The sequence below is a fragment of the Bufo bufo genome, chromosome 2 (genome assembly GCF_905171765.1).
Source record: "Bufo bufo chromosome 2, aBufBuf1.1, whole genome shotgun sequence".
In the NCBI taxonomy this organism is placed as follows: Eukaryota; Metazoa; Chordata; class Amphibia; order Anura; family Bufonidae; genus Bufo; species Bufo bufo.
In genome coordinates, this window is record NC_053390.1 from 153,132,939 (window position 1) to 153,149,741 (window position 16,803).

Below are 16,803 nucleotides of genomic sequence, written 5' to 3' on the forward strand. Positions count from 1 at the left end.
CTAAATCTCAGGTTATTTCGGCGCCCCCTGTTTTCCTGATCTTCTAGGGAAGCATGGAGGTCATTCAAATACATTGCACAGTGGCGAAAGGAATCTGTTACTGCAGACTGGTGGGTTAAGATGGCTGTTTGGTGCGATTCAAGGGTCTCCACACGCTCCCCAATATGCCTCACCTCGTGCCTGCAGGCTGACAGTTCTGCCAGGATCGGTTCCATTACTCTATTGAGAGCTCGGTCGAGGTATTTCCTTGTGATCGGCAACTCAGTAGTAGGATGGATATCCTCTGATCCGCTTTCTTCCTCCGATTGGGCAGATGCACGTTTCGGAGCTTTAGATTGCGGTGTCGGCGCCATCTTGGGCTCTCTGGCAGCTATCGTGACGGCCGCTTTCTTGAGGAATTTCTCCATGTCTCCCCCAGGAATTTGATTTTTGGAGGTAGCAGGAGGATCACCATGTCTGGCATTCCCGATTTTCACCATTCTTGCCACAATAAGCTAGTTTTAGCTGGCGTTAGGGACGATTCTCCTTACAAAGCAGAGAGCTATGCGACCATCTTCATCCGGCGCAAGCTCCGCCCCCTTGGGGTAACTGTTTTTTTGTGGCATCGGTGAAGCAACAACTCAGCAACAAGGCCAGGTTCATTTGACACTTCCATGTTTGTGTCAGTCTGGTTCTCAGACCATGAACCTACTAGCGTTCTCCACCTACTCCATGGACATCCCCAAATGAAGCAGGGAAGTGCATTGCTCCCCTTTCATCCTATTCTATGTATAAAGTGAAGCATTGCCACGCTATGTTAGAGATGATCATCCAAGGTGAAAGTAGCTATACAGCTGGCCGTTTGCAAAAGTGCAGATTCAACTAGGCAAGGTGGTCAGTGACAATGGCAGTAACATAATGGCAACACCGAATTTGAGGGATATAACAAATGCTCCCTAATTCTGCACAGGATAAATTTAGTCATGCAGCACTTTTTTAAAGTGGATAGGATGCTGGCCATATCCCAGAGACGTTCCTCACATTTTAATTATTCTTTTCTAACAAGAAATGCACTCCTGGACTTGCAGCGACAGCCCTGTTGTCCTAGAAATCAAATGATGGTGGTACTGGTTGCAGAAGAGCACACCTATCACCCATGGCAGCGACATTCCAAATCACTTGAATTCCACCTCGCATATCCTAGTGCATCTGTACAAGCAGTGTGAAGTGGTGAATTATTTCATCATGCACCAGACCACTTCTTTATTTATTTTTTCCCTTAATTTTTATTTTGCAATCTTATAAAAATACAATAGGGAATATTTGATGATACAATCACATTTAACAATGTTACACAGTATTTCATATGATTCAGTAAAAACAAGACAAATCTATAACAAACTATAAAATCATCAAAGTTCCCACACACTGTCTGTATTGGTAATATATATAAAAAAAAAAATATTACAATTTTTTTCCCTTAACCCAACCCAAGAAATCCCCTGCCCACCTCCACCCTTAATATCCCACTGTCTCAAGGGCTACTGACCGGGATCCCCCCCACCGCATACGACCATACCTGCCGTAAGTTGTGTACGCCCACCGTGAAATGTTTTATCAGGCCATTCAATCACCGGCTATGGGATAAGATCAGTATACCCAAGTTTGTGCCCATTTCATTGCTTGCCGAGGACTCTGATTTGCCATTTTCTCATAACTTTTAACTTTTTCTAATAGACTTTTCCACTCTTCCAAGTTGGGTTGGAGATTTGAGCCCCATTTTCTAGCTACAACCACCCTAGCTAATAGCAGAGTTTTAAGCCAGAAAATGTCCACTTTTCCAGGCATCTCCAATGATGAAGGGAGAAGGCCAAAGACGGCCATGGAAACATCAAGGGTTGGTCTGATGGAAGATCTACGACCTAACTCATCAAACACCATGCTCCAAAAACATTGGACCAGCGGACATGTCAATATCATATGCAAAAAATCTGCTTGTTCCATTTTGCATTTCCAACATCTATAATTTGAATCTTTATATATTCGGGAGAGAATAACAGGGGTATAGTACAGACAGTGGAGAATTTTAAATTGGATTAGCCTATGATTACTAGATAAAGAAGCTTTTTTTATATTCTTATATATAATCTTCCAGTTTAGTGCATTATTTTTCCTAATATCTTGTCCCCATTTTAACTCACTATTAAACTTAATTACATTACTTAAAGCTTTTTTTATTTTTTTGTAAATCTGTGATATTGAAACTTTATTAGCCCTAAAATTATAGCAAAAATCCGTGAACTCATGTGCTTTCACTGTGAAATAAGTTTTGTTCTGCGTGTGTAGAAATGTGTGTCTTAACTGGGCATATCTAAACTTAGCCATTGGTCCAAGTTTATTTAAGCCGCACAATTCCTCTATTCTTCTTATCTCTCCAGTGAAGACTATTTGTGAGACTCTTCTAATATCCAATTTCTTCCAATATTTGTAATTCTCGATTAACATAAATTCCCTAAGATTGAGATTGTGCCAAAGGGGTGTATAAAACAGAGTATCTGTGATCCCTAATATCAATTTAACTTTTTCACATACCCTGTGCATTGCCCTACTAGTCCATTTTTTCCCTCGTGCTCCCATATAGCCTGATTCTAAGATGCTCAAAATGTCTCGCTGAGAACCTGGAAATTCTTTTGTAAATACTTGTATTCTATTGCCTATGTTGCTCATTTACCACTGGATCTGGGCGGCAAGGTAATATCCTTGGAAATATGGAAGGGATAGTCCACCATCTTCCGCCGAAAAACATGAATATTTTAGTTTGATCCAGACCTCTTCCTTCCCCAAATTATGTCATTAAGGATACTTTCAATGAGACTGAAAAAGGAGTCCTCAATCCAAATGGGCAAGCTGTAATTTTATAAAGTATCTGATTGTCTAAAAACTTTTGCCAGAACTGAACTTTATTGTTAACATGGGTCACCAAAGACAAGATATTCAATTTATAGAAGTCTTGTACCGAGGAACTAATTCTGATACCTAGGTATTCCAACAAGTCCATTGGCGAGAGAATCCAAACCTTGGCTTCTCTCATTTGGGGGAGCTGGGTTAAAGGGAGTAGAACCGATTTTGACCAGTTCACTTCAAAACCTGATATGGCCGCAAAATCATTTATTAATGTCATTACATAGGGTAAGGCAGTACAGCCTTCTCATAGAAAAATAAGGACGTCGTCTGCATAGAGGCTTATTTTATCGTGTACATCCCCCCTTCCCGAATCTCTGCACCCTTTCATCAGATCTTATTCTACATGCCAAAGGTTCCATAAAGATTGCGAATAAGAGGGGGGAAGAGGGCAACCTTGTCTAGTTCCTAGATATAAAGTAAAAGAATTCGAACATGAATCATTAATATTTATTCTAGCGGTAGGCTGATAATACAATACCTTCACCCATCTAATAAAATTAGGGCCCAGATGAATTTTTTCCATAGTCTGCCATAGGAAGTTCCACTCCACCCTGTCAAATACCTTGGATGCGTCCAATGACAGGATGGAGTGGTCCCCCCCTCAACATGTATATTCACCATCACCCTTCGAATGTTGGATTTTGCATGTCCCTTTGGGATGAAGCCTGTTTGGTCGGGGTGTATTATTTTACCAATTATCCTCTTTAATCTATTAGCTAAAACTTTTGCATATATTTTATAATCAGTATTAAGTAATGATATAGGGCGATATGATTTAACTTCCTGTTCGTCCTTACCCTTCTTTGGTATCAATGTTATGACAGCATCAGACAGAGAGGGGGGAAACGTGCTCTCCTCCCAAGATTTATTTAAAACCTGCAATAGGCCAGGGAGCAGGACATCACCATATATTCTGCACAACTCAAAAGGCAATCTGTCAGAACCCGGGGTAGAGTTACCACTAATGGAACTAAAAGCCTGCTTGAATTAATTTAGTTGAATAGGAAGGTCTAGTGAGTCCCTATCCCCCTCTGAGAGGGCTTAGAGAGTAACCTTAGCAAAGAATGACTGAAAATCTTGTTCTTCCCCGTTCGCCTCTGATCTATACAATGAAGAGAAATGTGCTGTAAATTCCTGTTTATTATCCGCTCTGTCCGAGGAAAGGGTACCATTTCTTAACCTGATACATTTAATTTGAGTAGAGGACTTTTGGTTTTGAATTATCGTGGTGAAAAATCGCACGAGTTTGCCCGCCACACAAAATTGTTTTTGGCCTACAAAAAAGGACCTCTGCTGCGTTTTATGCCGCAGTGTGTTTAATGGTATACAATATCCCAGAGCAATTGTTACAAATGTGTGACCTGTGAAATAAACAGGCTTGCAAAAATAGTGGGAAGTATACTCCCACCAATTGCCAATACACGCTAGGTTTTTCAAAACCTGTACACGGCAGTGTAAAATATAGATCATAAACAACTAGATAACGAAGCATATGTGGCCACCCTCACAGTGCCAATAAATAAACCCACACGCTTATGGACCGCATGCAGCTCAGCAAAAAGCAGGGTCTATTTAACCATTTGTGGTCTACCAATTCACACAAAAAAGTAATAATTTGTAGAGGTTACAGGGGTTAATAATACCTGTACTCAAGTGTAGTGAAATTGGATACCACAAATCCCTTAGTTGCAGCTATCAATTACTGGCAGCTACTAAAATAAAATATTAAACCTCACTGTCACTGACAATTTTAAGATATAGTTTTTCTTTTCACTCTTATAGTTTTAATTGAGTCATAATAAAGATATTTAATTTTAATTTTGTCACACTATTTAGTAGAGACCCCTAAAGGTATTTTTGTCCCGGGCTATTGACCGTTTAGTTAAGGCTACTTTCACACTAGCGTTCGGGTCTCCGCTTGTGAGCTCCGTTTGAAGGGGCTCACAAGCGGCCCCGAACGCATCCGTACTGCCCTAATGCATTCTGAGTGGACGCGGATCCGCTCAGAATGCATCAGTCTGGCAGCGTTCAGCCTCCACTCCTCTCAGCATGCGGACACCTGAACGCTGATTGCAGCGTTCGGGTGTCCGCCTGGCCGTGCGGAGGCAAGCGGATCCGTCCAGACTTACAATGTAAGTCAATGGGGACGGATCCGTTTGAAGATGACACCATATGGCTCAATCTTCAAACGGATCCGTCCCCCATTGACTTTCAATGTAAAGTCTGGACGGATCCGTTCAGGCTACTTTCACACTTAGAAATTTTTTTAAACTATAATGCAGACGGATCAGTTCTGAACGGATCCAAACGTCTGCATTATAGGAGCGGATCCGTCTGAGCAGACATCAGACGGACCCGCTCTGAACGGTAGTGTGAAAGTAGCCTTATTGATCTTGAAGATATGATTTATAAGCCTCTGTTACTTTCTTGAGGTCTAGTTGTTTTATAGGGTTTTTCTGATTAACGATCTTGTTTCTTAAAACTCTAACTCTTTGTTCTAGTTGTTTCTCCTTTTCTGCAAAGGTAAATTAATTTTTTTTTTATTTGGGAGAAAAGTGTACCCTGGATAAATGCCTTTAAGGCATCCCACACGTAGTACACGAGTCAAATTGAGATTCAGGAACCAAAATTCTTTATTTTCACTACTCATTTTGTCATGGTCCTTAATTTAATTAAGCCAGTGAGCATTTATTCTATATCTTCTAGACCTCAGGACCTCATTGGCTCCTTTTACCAATAGCAATATATGGGTATGGTCTGAGATGCTATGGGTTTCATATTTCATGTGTACAACCCTATCTATGAAATCAAGACTTGCCAGTGCAAGAATGTACGGCTAAAGCACAAAAATACTTTTTTTTCTCCATACAGATGGTGCCAAATATCAATAAGGGCGAGTTCCCGGCATGTCTTATATAGAATAGTATGGCCACTTACTCTCGTCCTTGGTTCAGATGTCATTGAAATTCTATGCACCAGACCACTTCAGCAGAGAACATGTGTTGTTTCAAGGTCAGGCAGTGGCAGCTTATCAAAGATGTGTGTTACGTACTCAGGCCCTTCAAAAAGGTCAACAGATTTGTCAGGAGGGACAACTGTGGCATCAACTATGTCATCCCCCTGATATTTATCTTAAAGCAGTAGCTCATGCTGTTGCAGCAACGGACGGTGGAAGAATAACAGCTTACGTATCTTGCTGGCCGCCCAGCAGCTCTTGTGGACCCACATGGACAAAATTCCATGGAGGATGTGGAGCTACCAATGGAGTAAGAGCAGCAGGAGGAGGACTCACTTGCGCACGAGAACGAGGCCAATGATGATGACGATGACGACAACACCAGTCATAGTGACCAAACATTTCATGGGGAGACAGAGGCAGAAAAAACTGGGTACTCAGGCACGCTGTCTCACACAAAGAATGAGGTAAAACTGTATACATTCAAAGAAAGGGATACAAAGTCTCAGCCTGATAGAAAGTTATGAAAAAGCTAAATAATACATTTTAATAAAGGTCAATAGATCTAAAAATAAAGGCGACTTATCACCCTCTACAGTCCAGAACAGGCCAACAGGTTACTATGCATGTAGAGAGGGACCCAGTTATATGCCATCCCCATGTGCTGTAGCCTGATAGGACCTGTGGTGACTAAGTGTAGGTAAACTCACTTTTGTTCCTAGTGTTATAACAGTGAGTGTAAGTCACACACAGGTATAAAAACGACAGCCCATATGATCTAAGGCAGGTGCTGTCAGTAGTAACGGTCTCCCTAGTTTATCATAGTCACCCTGGGCTCACAGTGTAGTCCACCAGGGTTAATGGGACCCAAACACAAACTGACACCTGAACACTATATGACATTATCACTCGACATAAGTGTCCCAACCCTGCCTGTCATATAATACTAGAGTGGATAACGATTGACCCTCTATAATTTAAACACTCAACGTGTTTCTGCGTGGAAAAAACCACGCTTCCTCAGGAACGAAATCTATTTAGGTTGCTGTCGGTAAGCACGTGTAACTGCACTGTAGTGCCCGGGACTCGCCGCTATGGTGGCCATGAGCGGCCGATAAAACGCTGGACTCAAATAAGGTAAGCCCCACCCTCCAGGGGTGTGTGCAGATGCCGTAGGCCAATCGGGAGTAGGGGCGCGTCATCATGACACATACCCCGACCGGAGACAGCAGAGAATATCGCATTGGGCTCATGGAGGAGGGTACAAGCACGCGCGACCAGTGATAGGGGGAATCGAATAGGCGGCTCAGTGAAGTACAGAATGGAGCCTAAGTGAGAAAGGTATGTAGGTGACCATAGGAGGAGGTGACATGCCATAGGGACACACAGGACATACAGTACAGACCAAAAGTTTGGACACACCTTCTCATTCAAAGAGTTTTCTTTATTTTCATGACTATGAAGGCATCAAAACTATGAATTAACATATGTGGAATTATATACATAACAAACAAGTGTGAAACAACTGAAAATATGTAATATTCTAGGTTCTTCAAAGTAGCCACCTTTTGCTTTGATTACTGCTTTGCACACTCTTGGCATTCTCTTGATGAGCTTCAAGAGGTAGTCCCCTGAAATGGTCTTCCAACAGTCTTGAAGGAGTTCCCAGAGATGCTTAGCACTTGTTGGCCCTTTTGCCTTCACTCTGCGGTCCAGCTCACCCCAAACCATCTCGATTGGGTTCAGGTCCGGTGACTGTGGAGGCCAGGTCATCTGGCGCAGCACCCCATCACTCTCCTTCATGGTCAAATAGCCCTTACTTTCAAAGTTTTCCCAATTTTTTGGCTGACTGACTGACCTTCATTTCTTAAAGTAATGATGGGCACTCGTTTTTCTTTACTTAGCTGCTTTTTTCTTGCCATAATACAAATTCTAACAGTATATTCAGTAGGACTATCAGCTGTGTATCCACCTGACTTCTCCTCAACGCAACTGATGGTCCCAACCCCATTTATAAGGCAAGAAATCCCACTTATTAAACCTGACAGGGCACACCTGTGAAGTGAAAACCATTTCAGGGGACTACCTCTTGAAGCTCATTAAGAGAATGCCAAGAGTGTGCAAAGCAGTAATCAAAGCAAAAGGTGGCTACTTTGAAGAACCTAGAATATGACATATTTTCAGTAGTTTCACACTTGTTTGTTATGTTAATTCATAGTTTTGATGCCTTCAGTGTGAATCTACAATTTTCATAGTCTTGAAAATAAAGAAAACTCTTTGAATGAGAAGGTGTGTCCAAACTTTTGGTCTGTACTGTACATGTGGCTGGAAGAGATAAAAATCTATAATAAACAGATGATGGAGGTGAACACTAGGGAACAGGAATTCGAATACAGGCTAATGATAACGCACTATGGGTACTGAATGTGCTACTATGTGTAGTGCTACAGTATCTAATATAATCATCCTAGTTATGCAATACTGAGTAGCCACATTCAGATAAAACATTCATATGAAATTGCCTCATTAAGTCCATTGGGGTTGACTGTATATAATTTAAAGATCGACTGCATTTCTTTACGGAGTAACATCATGTCGATGTCCCCCCTGCGAATTGGTCTTTTGACATGTTCAATCCCTTGGACCATGAGTACATTGGTATCCCCTCCATGCTGATCACACACATGGCGTGTGATTGGTGTATCGCAATTATTCCTAATGTCCAAAAGACGTTCACCTATTCTCTGCCGTAGCTCTCGCTTCATCTTGCCCACATATTGCAAGCCACATAGGCACGTAAGTAGGTAGATGACTCCCACGGATAGACAGTTAATGAAGGATCTGATGCAGTAATTTTGGCCACTAACAGAACTGGAAAAAGATGTACCCTTCATTACGTGGGAGCATGCCACACAGGAGCCACATGGAAAAGTGTCCGTGAGGGTACTGTTCAGCCACATTGATGATGCCGGACTCTGATATAAACTATGCACAAGGTGATCCTTTAGGTTGGAGCTTTGTCGAAAGGTGATAAGAGGGCGTACAGGTATCAAGTTCCCTATGTCTTGGTCAGACTGCAAGATGGACCAATGTGCTTGCAGAATATCTCTGACTTGTTTAGAGGCCTTGTCATAGGTACCTATTATCTGTGAGGTGTTATGGTCTTCTGTGGTAATCTTAGGGCTAAGGAGTTGTTCACGGTTAGCACACATGGACTGTCGGTAAGCTTGCCTTAGGATCCCCTGTGGGTATCCGCAATTGGTGAAACGGATCCTCAAATAGCGGGTGGCTATATTGAAATCCCTTAGTTCAGAGCAATTCCTTCTAGCCCTCAGGTATTGTCCCTTGGGGTTACCTTTTTTGAGGGCTAGTGGATGTCCGCTCTCATAGCACAGCAGGCTGTTTGTTGCCGTCTTTTTCCTGAACAGATTTGTGACGATGTGGCCACTGGTACCCGCGAAAATAGTAAGATCTAAGAAAGCAATTTCACGTGCATTGATCTCAGACGTGAAGAACAGTCCCAGCTGATTGACATTTAGTTCTGCCACGAATTGGGTGAACAGCTGCTTTGTGCCTTTCCACAGTAAAAACACATCATCAATGTATCTTATCCAGATATGTATTGATGATGTGTAGTGGTCCATGTTGTCATTAAAGACAACCTCTCTTTCCCACTAGCCCAGGTCGAGATTAGCGTAGGTAAGGGCACATGTCCTGTGTGTTCCCATGACATGTCATTTCCTCCTGTGGTCACCTACATACCTATCTCGTTTTTATACCTGTGTGTGATTTACACTCACTGTTATAACACTAGGAACAAAAGTGAGTTCACCTATACTTAGTCACCACAGGTCCTTTCAGGCTACAGTGCATGGGGATGGCATTTTACTGGGTCCCTCTCTACATGCATAGTAACCTGTTGGCCTGTTCTGGACTGTAGAGGGTGATAAGTCCCCTTTATTTTTTAACTCTATTGTTCTTTATTAAAATGTATTATTTAGCTTTTTCATAACGTTCTATCAGGCTGAGACTTTGTATTCCTTTCTTTGAACGTATACAGTTTTACCTCATTGTTTGTGTAAGACGTGTTCTATTACTTAGTTTTGTTGGGGAATGGCAGGCTTTTTGTCCAGCGATATAAGCTCTGAGAGTTGGTTAGGTGATCCTAGGAAGGTGTTTTCCGAAAAAGAACTGTCAATACAGGCAATAGATGTGTAGTTCAAAGAAGGAGAGAAAGAATACCGACATAAGAGCCGCACATCTAAAAATATATCGAATTTATTTAAAGCAGCAGACACGACAGAAAATGGACTAAAATCATTGTATACAATAAATCAGGGCCATGTGAACCAAACATGTACACATGCCACCCTGACTGTCACGAGGGTGTCAAGAACCACGCCTGACTCCGTTATACCCGGGGTCAGGAAGTCGCAGCGGTTGGCTGCACGCTCTATGTAAGATAGGGCTGTTTCCTTATGGTAGCTTTCTGGGTTTGCTTTGCAAACCCTTTTGGCTCACTCAGGGATCCGTAGCTCCTTCTCCTCAGCTGTTCCTTGTCCAGCACTCCCAAACCTCCTTATATTCCCCTCTCACACTTCTCTGGTTGCCAGATATAGAGCTTCCTGCCTGGACATCTATTCTGACCCTCTGGAGCTGTGTTGCCGCGTTCTCTGGTAGTTAGTCCAGAACGCTACCCTCCGGATCCCTGTTGGACCTTTGTGGTCTATTGTGGTCGCCCACCTAGGTGTATGTGTTTGTCTGTTTTGTCTGTCCTCTCCCTGGTGTTTCCCTCTTAGTGACAGTGGTGCGGACTAGCGATCCCACTGGCCCGTTCACTATCTAGGGCTCATTTTAGGGAAAGCCAGGGTTTAGACACGTGATCGCCGCACGGGTGAGGAACCCGTCTAGGGACGTCAGGGCAGTCAGGTGCCAGCCGCAAGGTGAGTTAGGGGTCACCACCTTTCCCTCTCCCTTGGGCAGGGCTTTCCCTTTTTCCTCCCTGTGCGTGACGCCGGTCATAACACTGACTCACCACAAAGTCATGAACATGCCCCCACATAAATAAATGTATGACAATTTAAAGTGCATAGAATCCATCAACAACAAATGAAGAGCTGAAATACTTATCATAAAAGTAGCATAGTGGGGGTATGCGTGGTGGTCAGGAAAGAAAGCCCAACGCGTATCGCCAGGCTCTGCTGGCTTCCTCAGGGGTGCCTGTTCCTGAGTGACACATAATCTAATATGTGTAAAGGCCGATTTATTGGCCTGCATTTGTGGGAGGGGTGTAGCTGCCTTTATATCCGGCATACGCCCCTCCCTCAATGAACGTCTCGTCTTGTTTCTACCTACCACATGTGCAGGCAGGTGACGGCGGCGTTTCTGGCTCACGGTCTGCGGTCAAAGGTGAGTATGCTGCTTCATCCAGCAGCCATGTCCACGTAGTCCGGCCGGCGGTGTTTCGGCTCCCCAAGGTGAGGGGGAGCACCACCGCACCGGAACGATCGGCAAGGGAGCTACATGCGGCTCCCCACGCGGCCATTCATCGTAAGTTTACAGGGGACAGTGTGTTCCCAACTACGGCGCAGCGGTAAAGTCTTGCACGGGCCGCCGTGTAGTTAGATAGGAAGGTAGAGAGGCAGAGCTGGAGCAGGCTTGGTGGTCTATTAGTCAGGTCTGCCTGCTCCAGCTCAGTGCACAGGTCAGATCCCTGCTTGCTGGTAAAGATTAACCCCTTAGTGACCAAGTGTTTTTTCATCAATGTACTTGTATGAGCTCTTATTTTTTGTAGGACAAGTTATAGTTTTTAATGCACCATTTTAAGTACCGTATTTTTCGCCCTATAAGACGCACTTTCCCCCCCCCCCAAAAGTGGGGGGGGGGAATAGCAGTGCGTCTTATGGGGCGAATGCTGCATTTTGCCGAATTTTCAATGATACACCCGCCACGATGCCGCGCGGCGGGTGTATCAGCTGAGAGGGAGGAGGGGCTGGGGGCCGGCATCTGCTTTTATAATGACAGCGGGGCCCGTGCAGTGACTGTATTCTACTACACGGGCCCCGCTCACTGTATATAATTGTATCTGTAATAGTTAATTGTTATGTATATAATCGGGTAATCAGCGCCTGTATACTTACAACTACAAGCGCTCAGTAGCAGAGAGGAGGGAGGAGGCAGTCTGGGAGGACGGGCGCTGGCAGCGTGAGTCACTACGTCACGCGCCTGCGCCACCCACTTTATCAATGAAGCAGGCGGTGTGGGCGCATGACGTAGTGACTCACGCTGCCAGCGCCCGTCCTCCCAGCCTGCCTCCTCTCTGCTACCGAGGGCTTGTAGTTGTAAGTATACAGGCGCTGATTACCCGATTATATACATAACAATTAACTATTACAGATAAGATTATATACAGTATAGTATACAGTCACTGCACAGGCCCCGCTGTCATTATAAAAGCAGATGGGACCCCCACCCCCTGTATTGAGGGTCATTCACACTACAGAGACACTGTTATGGAGGGGATCTGTGGATGACACATAGCATAAGATGCTATATATGTGTCATCCACAGATCCCCCCCCAACTGTCATACACAGATCCCCATAACAGTGCCATCCAGAGACCCCAATAAGAGCCACCCACAGATCCCCCATAACAGTGTCACCCACAGATCCCCCATAACAGTGTCACCCACAGATCCCCATAACAGTGTCACCCACAGATCCCCCATAACAGTGTCACCCACAGATCCCCATAACAGTGCGTCACCTACAGATCCTCCATAACAGTGCATCACCCACAGATCCCCCATAACAGTGCATCACCCACAGATCCCCCATAACAGTGCGTCACCCACAAATCCCCCATAACAGTGCGTCACCCACAGATCCCACATAACAGTGCGTCACCCACAGATCCCCAAAACAGTGCGTCACCCACAGAACCCCCCATAACAGTGCGCCATCCACAGACCACAATTAGTTCAAAACCCACCAAAAGCACACCTTTTGGTTCAAAATATTTTTTTTCTTATTTTCCTCCTCAAAAACCTAGGTGTGTCTTATGGGCCGGTGCGTCTTATAGGGCGAAAAATACGGTACATGTACTGATTGATTAAAGCAAGCTGTTTAGCTAAAACCTCCTTTGTTTAAGTCAGTAAAAAGGCGTATTAGTTGTCACTAAGGGTTAAAATAAAATATTTAGTATATAAGGGGGGGTACATATGTGGTTTAGGCAATTATGTTAAGCACCCTATTTGTAGTTTCTCAGCAGGCTTCTCTTTAAGTTGCAGCACATTGTGTCATATTTTCTAAAAAAAAAAAGGGGAGAGAGGCTATGGGTGTTTGTGTAGGTTAATCAGGTTTTATTCTCAGTTTGGTACTATATTATAGTACTGCTACACAGCATGGTCTTACGCCGTATGATTCTTTGTACTAGGCTCAGTCATACACGCAGTGCAGCGTTTGTTCCGCTCAGTTTAGTTACTTTTGGTTTCCGCATTACTATTGTAACGTTTTAATTCCTGTTTACGCTTGTACACTGGTGTTTCATGATTTGACGTTCGTTTCTAGGTCCGTGCTTCCCTTTTCTCGAGTATCGCCAGAGTTTTTCTTTCAGATCAGGGTGTGCTATTTTTAGTCTTCAAGGCTAATCCAGTTCGGGTAAGCATTTGGTGTCTGTGTGTGCTAATTTCAGGGTGGCGGTTCCTAGTTCTGTCCTGATGTCTTCCTTTATCCGTCTCACCCTCGGTTCACACGTAATGTCCACCAGGGTCAATCAGCACAGGGGGTTACACTAGTTCACAGTCCCAACTCCATGACACTGTTGTATGCTGTTTTCCATAGTTGTGATGTCACGTGCTTCAAACATCGTTGAAGCTTCCGTGGATGAAAATGTCACCGGCATGTCGGAAGGGAGCAGTGTACCGTCCTTGCGCTCTTGGACTATATCTAGACTACCGTCAGAGCTTTCCAGGAGGGGTATCCCTTTCCCGGCTACCGCCAGAAAGGCCGAATTGTACCGACTGCTAACAAGCTCAGTGGGCCCACGTCAAGATGAGGTTCCTGTGGCTACAATACAGACGTCTCTTGGTCAATTGCACGCCATGTTAACCACCTCAGCCCCCAGTGCTTAAACACCCTGAAAGACCAGGCCACTTTTTACACTTCTGACCTACACTACTTTCACCGTTTATTGCTCGGTCATGCAACTTACCACCCAAATGAATTTTACCTCCTTTTCTTCTCACTAATAGAGCTTTCATTTGGTGGTATTTCATTGCTGCTGACATTTTTACTTTTTTTGTTATTAATCGAAATTTAACGATTTTTTTGCAAAAAAATGACATTTTTCACTTTCAGTTGTAAAATTTTGCAAAAAAAACGACATCCATATAGAAATTTTGCTCTAAATTTATAGTTCTACATGTCTTTGATAAAAAAAAAATGTTTGGGTAAAAAAAAAATGGTTTGGGTAAAAGTTATAGCGTTTACAAACTATGGTACAAAAATGTGAATTTCCGCTTTTTGAAGCAGCTCTGACTTTCTGAGCACCTGTCATGTTTCCTGAGGTTCTACAATGCCCAGACAGTACAAACACCCCACAAATGACCCCATTTCTGAAAGTACACACCCTAAGGTATTCGCTGATGGGCATAGTGAGTTCATAGAACTTTTTATTTTTTGTCACAAGTTAGCGGAAAATGATGATTTTTTTTTTTTTCTTACAAAGTCTCATATTCCACTAACTTGTGACAAAAAATAAAAAGTTCTATGAACTCACTATGCCCATCAGCGAATACCTTGGGGTCTCTTCTTTCCAAAATGGGGTCACTTGTGGGGTAGTTATACTGCCCTGGCATTCTAGGGGCCCAAATGTGTGGTAAGGAGTTTGAAATCAAATTCTGTAAAAAATGACCTGTGAAATCCGAAAGGTGCTCTTTGGAATATGGGCCCCTTTGCCCAGCTAGGCTGCAAAAAAGTGTCACACATCTGGTATCTCCGTACTCAGGAGAAGGTGAAGAATGTGTTTTGGGGTGTCATTTTATATATACCCATGCTGGGTGAGAGAAATATCTTGGCAAAAGACAACTTTTCCCATTTTTTTATACAAAGTTGTCATTTGACCAAGATATTTATCTCACCCAGCATGGGTATATGTAAAAAGACACCCCAAAACACATTCCTCAACTTCTCCTGAGTACGGGGATACCAGATGTGTGACACTTTTTTGCAGCCTAGGTGGGCAAAGGGGCCCATATTCCAAAGAGCACCTTTCGGATTTCACTCCTCATTTTTTCCTGAATTTGATTTCAAACTCCTTACCACACATTTGGGCCCCTAGAATACCAGGGCAGTATAACTACCCCACAAGTGACCCCATTTTGGAAAGAAGACACCCCAAGGTATTCCGTGAGGGGCATGGCGAGTTCCTAGAATTTTTTATTTTTTGTCACAAGTTAGTGGAAAATGATGATTTTTTTTTTTTTTTTTTTTCATACAAAGTCTCATATTCCACAAACTTGTGACAAAAAATAAAAACTTCCATGAACTCACTATGCCCATCAGCGAATACCTTGGGGTCTCTTCTTTCCAAAATGGGGTCACTTGTGGGGTAGTTATACTGCCCTGGCATTCTAGGGGCCCAAATGTGTGGTAAGTAGGTAAATGACCTGTGAAATCCGAAAGGTGCTCTTTGGAATGTGGGCCCCTTTGCCCACCTAGGCTGCAAAAAAGTGTCACACATCTGGTACCTCTGTATTCAGGAGAAGTTGAGGAATGTGTTTTGGGGTGTCTTTTTACATATGCCCATGCTGGGTGAGATAAATATCTTGGTCAAATGCCAACTTTGTATAAAAAAATAGGAAAAGTTGTCTTTTGCCAAGATATTTCTCTCACCCAGCATGGGTATATGTAAAATGACACCCCAAAACACATTCCCCAACTTCTCCCGATTACGGAGATACCAGATGTGTGACACTTTTTTGCAGCCTAGGTGGGCAAAGGGGCCCATATTCAAAAGAGCACCTTTCGGATTTCACAGGTCATTTTTTACAGAATTTGATTTCAAACTCCTTACCACACATTTGGGCCCCTAGAATGCCAGGGCAGTATAACTACCCCACAAGTGACCCCATTTTGGAAAGAAGAGACCCCAAGGTATTCGCTGATGGGCATAGTGAGTTCATGGAACTTTTTATTTTTTGTCACAAGTTAGTGGAATATGAGACTTTGTATGAAAAAAAAAATAAAAAAAAAAATAAGCATTTTCCACTAACTTGTGACAAAAAATAAAAAATTCTAGGAACTCGCCATGCCCCTCACGGAATACCTTGGGGTGTCTTCTTTCCAAAATGGGGTCACTTGTGGGGTAGTTATACTGCCCTGGCATTTTCCAGGGGCCCTAATGTGTGGTAAGTAGGTAAATGACCTGTGAAATCCTAAAGGTGCTCTTTGGAATATGGGCCCCTTTGCCCACCTAGGCTGCAAAAAAGTGTCACACATGTGGTATCGCCGTATTCAGGAGAAGTTGGGGAATGTGTTTTGGGGTGTCATTTTACATATACCCATGCTGGGTGAGAGAAATATCTTGGCAAAAGACAACTTTTCCCATCTTTTTATACAAAGTTGGCATTTGACCAAGATATTTCTCTCACCCAGCATGGGTATATGTAAAATGACACCCCACATTCCCCAACTTCTCCTGAGTACGGCGATACCAGATGTGTGACACTTTTTTGCAGCCTAGATGCGCAAAGGTGCCCAAATTCCTTTTAGGAGGGCATTTTTAGACATTTGGATACCAGACTTCTTCTCACGCTTTGGGGCCCCTAGAATGCCAGGGCAGTATAAATACCCCACATGTGACCCCATTTTGGAAAGAAGACACCCCAAGGTATTCAATGAG